Source organism: Penaeus monodon, chromosome 6 (genome assembly GCF_015228065.2).
Source record: "Penaeus monodon isolate SGIC_2016 chromosome 6, NSTDA_Pmon_1, whole genome shotgun sequence".
NCBI lineage: Eukaryota > Metazoa > Arthropoda > Malacostraca > Decapoda > Penaeidae > Penaeus > Penaeus monodon.
In genome coordinates this window covers 57,381,885-57,389,966 of record NC_051391.1, presented here as the reverse complement: position 1 = coordinate 57,389,966, position 8,082 = coordinate 57,381,885, and the positions used below count along the sequence as shown (strand labels likewise).

General features: G+C 47.9%; 1 long non-coding RNA gene across 1 annotated transcript in view; it reads left to right on the top strand.

Moving 5' to 3' along the window:
- Positions 1 to 3,383, top strand: part of LOC119574701 — a 102,139-nt gene extending 98,756 nt beyond the window's left edge. Inside the window, exon 4 of the long non-coding RNA XR_005228900.1 lies at positions 3,355 to 3,383. This is a non-coding gene — a long non-coding RNA (uncharacterized LOC119574701). The remainder of the gene's footprint in view (positions 1 to 3,354) is intronic.
- The last annotated feature ends 4,699 nt before the right edge of the window (positions 3,384 to 8,082 follow it).

Below are 8,082 nucleotides of genomic sequence, written 5' to 3'. Positions count from 1 at the left end.
GAAATGACAGCCGAAGCAAGAGATTCCCAGACGGAGCATAATGACCGCGGCCGGAGCGTGTCATGGGCCGTGCGACCACCACAGGACAGCCCCACGACTGGCATGGGTCGGACACGAGGGAGCTGGGCGGAGGGAACCTTCGTGGGTCAGGAATAATGCCCCGGTTTTTTGTGCCGATTTTTGCGTGCCGACTTTCAGCGCACTCAGTTTGCAGGCTGACGTTCATTCATGCCAAAGCACCGTACACACGAAGCACCGATATGTGAATCCATACGTCGTCTCCTTCTCACATCTGTTATTGTCAGGGAAATCGTGCCAGCAGAGATCCCATCTCGCTTACGGAGAGAAATTCGCATCCTCGCTCTGGCAAAACACGGGAATTAAGGGGGGGAGGCCGCGAGGAGAGCGGATTCGATCCGTGTGTGTGTGTGTGTGTGTGTGTGTGTGTGTGTGTGTGTGTGTGTGTGTGTGTGTGTGTGTGTGTGTGTGTGTGTGTGTGTGTGTGTGTGTGTGTGTGTCGCGCGTGCGTGCGTGCGTGCGTGCGTTCATGCGCGTGCGCATCTGTACGTCTTTGTCTGTGTGTATGAGCTGTTCTGTATGCCAGTAGTAGGTTATGTATGCGTACGTGCAGTGCATGTGTATAATGAGTAGGATATATCAGTGGGTTCGAACAGGGACGGGCAGGGGGCGCGCGGGTGCGAAGGGAAGGAGAAAGGCGGTAGGGTGTGAAGATTGGTGATGGGGGGGGCGGGGGAGATGGAGAAATGAAATGAAAAGGGAGAGTGAAGGAGAGATAAAGACGGAGAGTGAAAGAAAGCGAATGCGCATACATTAATAAATACACATATACTCGCAAGAGAAATGGAAGACAGATCGGAAGAAAGGATGTGCGAAAGAAAATGAGAGACAGAGAGAGAAAGTGACGGCCGGCGGTCAGAAGGGGACAAGATGGAGTGTCTGCAGATTACCACGCAGAGGGCGAAGGGAGGGCGGGGATGGAGGCGGCGAAGGCCTTGAGATAAACATTAACCGAGAGATAGCCAGCGGAATGAGGGATGATGGAGAAAGAGAGACTGAGGGAGAGGGAGAGATAGATGGAGTGGGAGAGGGAGGGTGAGTGTGTGTGGGAGAGGGATAGGGGGTGGGGGTGCGAGTGAGAGAGGAAGAACGAGATAGGGAAGGAGAGGCAGAGGGAGAACAGGAAATGAGGGAGATGCAGAGGGAGAAGACGGGCGGGGAGAGGGATATATAGGATGTAGATTAAAGAGAGAGAGAAAAAAATGAAACGAAGCATATAGGAAGACGAATTAAAGGAACAATAACAACATTAAGCGAAAATAAAAAGTGAAGATACGGTGGAGAGCAAGAGGAAGTCTTCCCTCGTCTTCCCAAAATGAAAATCGAGGTGGGGGGGGGGGCGGAACCGCACTGAGCCGCAGACACCCAGAGAAATCGATGGAAATTCACAGAGGCTCTCATGAGACACCTCAGGACCACAGGACACCAGAGTCATACAAAGCCACAGACTCAGTACATCAGCAGCCATAGATCAAACAGACTAAAAGGAAGGAATAACCAAGCAAGATACAGCTACACAACCAACCATGACCAAAATCTCGGACGGACAGACACGTCAGCCGAGCCGATAGCAACCATGAGCCAGAAATACAGACATGCAGAATCGCAGAAACCATTAGAAAAATCGGGCGCAAGAGCTCACAGACACTCGCACGGCTGGAAGACTCCAGACGGCCACGCCGAGGCTCAGTTGGAATCCGTTTCAGAGACTTCATTCAGAGCCACTTCGGACACCTGAAGCGGAAAGCTGGACCGGTCTCTCGCGGCCGTCAGCCAGTCACCGTCGAGACACCCGACGTGATTGGCTGACGGGGACGATATGGCGCTCCGGCGCTCCATTTAAGGTGTCCGAAGTGTCTCTGAATTTGAGCGGGAAACGGAGGCGCCCGCGGCCTCATGATCTAGACGGCTTTTTTGAGGCTGGTGGCCGAGGCGGGGATTTTTTTATGTAAAACATATTTTTTCCTAATATATCTTAGACATTATTATTATTATTTTATATATTTTTTAATTATTTATTTATTTATTTTCTTTTGCGCAAAATATTAATTTGTAGCGAGCATTCAGAGCGCGGAAGAAGAGCGAGGGTGTGAAAGAAACATCAAAAAGAAAAGAAAATTAAAATAGTAATGCATATCATAAAATAATAAGGTGACAACAAATACGACACAAAGAAACAAAAGGAAAAAAATCTTAACAGTAAGAAAAAAATAAACGAGATGAAGCAGAGCACAAGAGATAAAAAAGGGGAGAAGGCAACAGACAGAAAACCCGCAAGGCTTTCGTGCCCGGGGGGGGGGGGGGGGCTCACTCGTTTGATATTGGAAAACAATGTCAAGCATCTTTTACTATTATTTGATGCTCTTCTTCTTCTTCTTCTTCTTTTTACTTATTATTATTATTGTCATTATTATGATCATTATCATTATTATTATCATTATTTTCATTACAATGATAATAGTTATTGTTATTGTTATTATTTTAGTTAATATTATTGTATGTCGTCGTCATCTTCATCGCAATCATCCTCATCACTTTCTTTATCATCATCATTTCGTTTCGTGGGCGTCCCTCTAAAGTCAAGCCTTCCACTCGCCATATAAGGGCGGTTGTCATGCATAGGCGGCCTTGACAGGGCCAGTAGGGCGAGGGCGTGACCCCCGCCGCCCACACTTCCACTGAGACCCCATGTGGGCGTGCGGGCTGATTTTCGGATTTTCTCTGGCTTTTATTTATCACTGTTGTTTTGGCGGCGTCACCCTGTTTGCAGGTTGTCAGGGGCTTCTTCTTCCAAGTTGCTGGTTATCAAGTCAGCAAACCATCGGTAGATGTCGCTGCTCCTCCGCCCATGTGTCTTCCCTCTTATTCTCTTCAGTCTGCCGCGTCATCTCCGCGAAATCTGAACAATCGCCCGCCAGCGCCAAACCTGTTTTATCCCAAAAAATGGACAAATACCAATGGAATTAGACGTAATTACGCCTCCATTATCGTTAAATACTGGGTTATTTTAACCGTTTAGGATAATTAGCGCAAAGATTGTTGCTATTATGTCCATTTCTGTTTTTAGCTTTTGTTGGCTAATTCTTGTCGTTATTGTTTGCATATCTTTCCTATTTTTTGTTCTTATTCTTTTCACCATTCTTTACTTACATGTTCTATTATTTTTCATCTTTCGTTTTACCTTTTGTTTCGTTTAATTTTCTGTATTCTTCTTTGTATTGTTTTCACCCTTTTATTATTTTCTGTTTTGTTAACTTATTCCCTTTTCGTTCGCAGGAAGAAGTTTCGAGTTGGTCTCCAAGGAGGTACGTCGAGTCTTGTTCACCTTTCGTCTCTTTTGCTCAGCGCTCAGTTATCTTTGGCTTTCTTTCCGTCTCCCTCTTTTCCTCCTCTCTCTTTCTCCGTTTGCTCTTGTCTCTCTCCTCTCTCTCTCTCTCTCCCTCCCTCCCTCCCTCCCCCCCTCCTCCTCCCTCCCTCCCGCCCTCCCTGGCCCTCCCTCCCTCCCTCCCTCCCTCCCTCCTCCCTCCCTCCCTCCCTCCTCATCCCTCCCTCTCTCCCTCCCCCCCCTCTCTCCTCCTCCCTCCCTCCCTTCCTCTCTCTCTCTCTCTCTCTCTCTCTCTCTCTCTCCCTCCCTCCCTCCCTCCCTCCCTCCCTCCCTCCCTCCCTCTTCCTCCCCCATTCTATCTCCCTCTATCTATCTATCTCTATCTCTATCTCCCCCTCTCTCTCTCCTTCTCCCTCTTCGTCCCCTCTCTCTCTCTCTCTCTCTCTCTCTCTCTCTCTCTCTCTCTCTCTCTCTCTCTCTCTCTCTCTCTCTCTCTCCGGTTCCTCCCGAGAGGTGAGCGAGCGGCACAGGAGACGGGCATTACGAGTGCAGGACTCCCATGCCCCGCCCCGGGCCGCCGAATTACCATATTTTTCGCGTTAGGTCACGTGTCCAACACAGGTCGAGTGCCAGACTCCCGCTGGGGGCGCTGCCGGAGGGCGGGTTGGCTCGGGGACGCGTGTCGGGCGGTGGTGCTCTGATCGTGAAGGGGAGGTGTGCGTTCTGTGTGGTGTGGCTGTAGGCATGTATGTTTGGTTTCTTTGCATATATCCATGGGGTTAATTTATGCAACATTCAAACTGCATGTACTTGTTATATGGATGTGTGTGTGGGCGTATGTGGAGGTAGGTTCAAGCTTGATCGTGTGATTGGTCTTTGTGGGTAAGAATTACATACTGTATATGTGTATGAAAGGATGGATGTAATATTTTTTCTTTCTTTTTTTTATTCGTACGATATGATTATAGAATATCTATAAACACCAGTGTATTTATATTGGTTTAACATTGAGCTGATTGTAGGTAAACACAATGTATATATTTTGTTGTATATATATATATATATATATATATATATATATATATATAATATATATATATATATAATATATATATATATATATATATATAAATATTATATATATATATTATATATATATATATATATATAATTATATATATATATATTATATATATATATATTATATATATATATATATATATATATATATATGTATATATATGTATATATATATATATATATATATTATATATATATTATTGTAAACTATATATATATATCATAATATATAATATATACATAATATAATAATATACTATCATATATATATCATATATATATATATTTATATATATGTAATACATATATGTATCCATATGAACGTGCGGCTGAGAGCTGGGGCGCCTCGGCGGCGGAGCATGAGCGGCTGCAGGTGGAAAATTGCCGACGTAAGAGCGGAAACACGGTGACACAGCCAAGGAGATTAGCCCTTCCGGTGTCGCCCCGTTATGTGTGACGGCGTCTGCGACTGGGGCGGGGGGGGGGGGTGAGGAAAGTGGGGATGGGGAGATATTGTTCCTCATTTTCCGGTTGTTCTAGAAATCGGTTGTCGGTTGTGGCTTTGGCCTGTGATTCGTGTAGAGAGAGATGATGGAGGACAGGTGTGCGTGCGGTGCACACATACTCAGAGAGGGAGAGGGAAAGAGAAAAGGGGGAAGAGAAAGAGAGAGAAAGAAGAAGAGAATGATAGAAAGAGGAAGAGACAGAGAGAAAGGTAAAGAGGAAGAGAAAGAGAGAGAAAGAACGAAAGAAAGATGGAAAGGACCCGAACACCAGAATAGCGCAGATCTAAAACCTGACAGTAGCCTTTAAGAACCCAACTGCTGAGAGAGACACAGATCCGCTAAGCTAACTGTCGCACGATAGAAATAGAAAAAAAGAAGTGGGAGAAAGTACACAAATGAAAATAAAAGGAGAAGAAGAAATAATATGTATTAAGAAGGGTGTTGGTCGAGTCGCTTCCCGTGCGAAAGAAAGCGCTTTGCTCGACACCATTCGCTGCGGATGACCCATTGGGGTGGCGCGCGCAGGGAGGGGCGGGGGAGGAGGGAGGGGGAGAAGGAGAAGGAAAAGGAGAAGGAGAAAGAGAGGAAAGAGGGAGAGAGAGGGAGAAAGAGGGAGAGAGAGAAGAAGGGGAGGGGAAGGGGGGGAGAGGATGGAAAGGGAAAAGGAAAAGAGAGCAGGAGAAGAAGAAGGAGAAGGAGGGCGATGGAAGACGGGGGAAGGAAGTCGGAGATGGAGAGGGAGAGGAGAAGATGAAAGGGGAGCCATAGAGAGATGGATAGATATATAGACGGAATAGCGAAAGAGGGCAGAGCAGAATCTTGAAGGATCCGGGGCGTGAGAGAAGAGCGGCCGCGGCGGGACCGCAGGCGCGAGGCTCGCGGCGCAGGCGATTCTCGCGCCGGGGGGATGGGGAGCGGGAGGGGGGGGGAGGAGAAGAGGGAGAGGAAGGAGGAGAGGAAAAGGGGAAAGGAGGAGATGAGGGAGAAGTAGAAAACGGGGAAAGAAAAGAAAGAGAAGGACTAGAAGAGGAAGGAGTAGAGTTAGAAGGAGAAGGAAGAGAAGGAGAAAGAGGAGATGAGGGAAGAAGGTGCGTAGAAGGAGAGTGAAAAGGGCCGTTGGAGGATGAAGAGCTGGGAGGGGGGAAGGGGGGGTCTCTGTTGGGTCCTAATGATTGACCACACCAGGGTAATTGGGGGGGGGGAGGGGGGAGCTGGGGTAATGGGCCGGGAAGGGGAGGAGAAGGAAGAGAGAGGAGAAAGGGGGACAGGGAGAGATAGAAGAAGAGGGAGATAGAAGAAGAGAGATAGAAGAAGGAAAGATGGAAATGGATAGGGAGAGAGAGAAGAAAGGGGAGGGGGCCAGAGAAAGAGGGAGTGACCCCCCCCCCCCCGAAAAAAAGAAATAGAGCGAGCGCACACCAGAGACAAAGGCCTGCCTCGCGAGCGCTCTCGCAGAGCCAGGCGTTCAGTCTACACCTCTTGTTGCTTTACCAGTTATTGCATATTTGTCCATTTGTTGTCTTATGGATTTGAAGACGAGTTAAGGCAAGATCGAATTGCAGTGAGCTTTTATTGCAATGAGCCATCTGTCTTGCTCTAGGTGCAGGACCTGTATCATCTTGCTCTCTTCACGATGGGGAGCGATGGCCGCTGGCGGAGGGCAGAGAGGTTGTTGTTGTTGTTATTATTATTATTATTATTATTATTATTATTATTAGTAGTAGTAGTAGTAGTAATAGTAATGATAGTAACAATAGTAATAATAGTAATATCATCAGTAGTAGTAGTGGTAGAAGTAGCCGTAGTAGTAATAGTAGTGGTAATATAAGAAGTAGCAATAGCAGCAGTAGTTGTTGTTGTAATGGTAATTGTAGCAGAGTGGTTGTAGTACTCAACTATTAGTGGTAATATTGGCAATTGTATTAGTGATGGTAGTAGTAGTAATAGTGTTGTTGTTACTGCTACGTTTACTCTTGCTGTCGCTGTCATCAGAAGGAGGCAAAGAGGAGGGGAAGGCAAGGGAGGAGAGAGCGAAGGCGAGAGAAGAGGAGGAGGAGTTAAAGGTAAGGTTAGGGAAAGGGGAGGAGGAGGAGAACAGAAAACGATGAGCAGAGGAACAGAAGAAATAAGGGGAGGAAAAGAGAGAAAGAAAATGAGGGAAAACAGGAAAAAAGGCAAGAGTAAGGAGGAGGAAGAGGAGGCTGGAACGAAGAGGAAGAAGTAGGGAGAAGGAAAAGGAGGGAAGAAGAAGAGGAAGAGGAGGATGGCGGCGGCCCAGCGACACCGCGGCGCCGCGTCCCCCGCCGCCGCTCGCCACGCCCTCGCGAGGCGCCCACGCCCGCCGCCGAGACGCCCGTCCCTCGCGCCCGAAACTCCGGCGGGGCGGCGCTGCGTGCGGGCGTGGAGGGGCGACTGAGGTGCCTCCGCCTCGCACTGTACATCCCCCCCCCTTCCGCGCGCACGCGCGCACACACGCACACACACACACACACACACACACACACACACACACACACACACACACACACACACACACACACACACACACACACACACACACACACACACACAGACACACAGCATTTCCCCTTACACACACGCATAAAAAGATCCTAGAGAGACACTCCCCTCCTGCACACACAATCACCCCCCCCTTCCATTCACACACACAGCCCCCTCCTCTTATCACATCTCCCCACTCCAACCACACACACAGCCCCCCCCCCCCCTCCACATGGCCCTCCCCCCTTCCACGTGCGCCAATCAGCCGCGTCGTCAGCTGTCCATCAGCATCCATCATCCTCACGACTTCATCCGTCACTTCATCGCCTCCCGGATGAGCATCCTTCACTCGCCCAGCTTCCTGTCCCGGGATCTCGGACTCGAGTCGATCAGCTGATGCTTCTGTTTGCTTAACCTCAAGGCCGCATCAGCCCCAGTCTCGTTAGGACGTCTGCGAGGAAAATCCTTCGCATTATTCATGAAATAATGAATAAGAAGGCGCATTTATTTGCTTATTTATTTATTTATTGAAACTGATTGAGCTTCTGTTATTATTTTTGTTGTATCTATTAATCTATTCACATGGTTAAG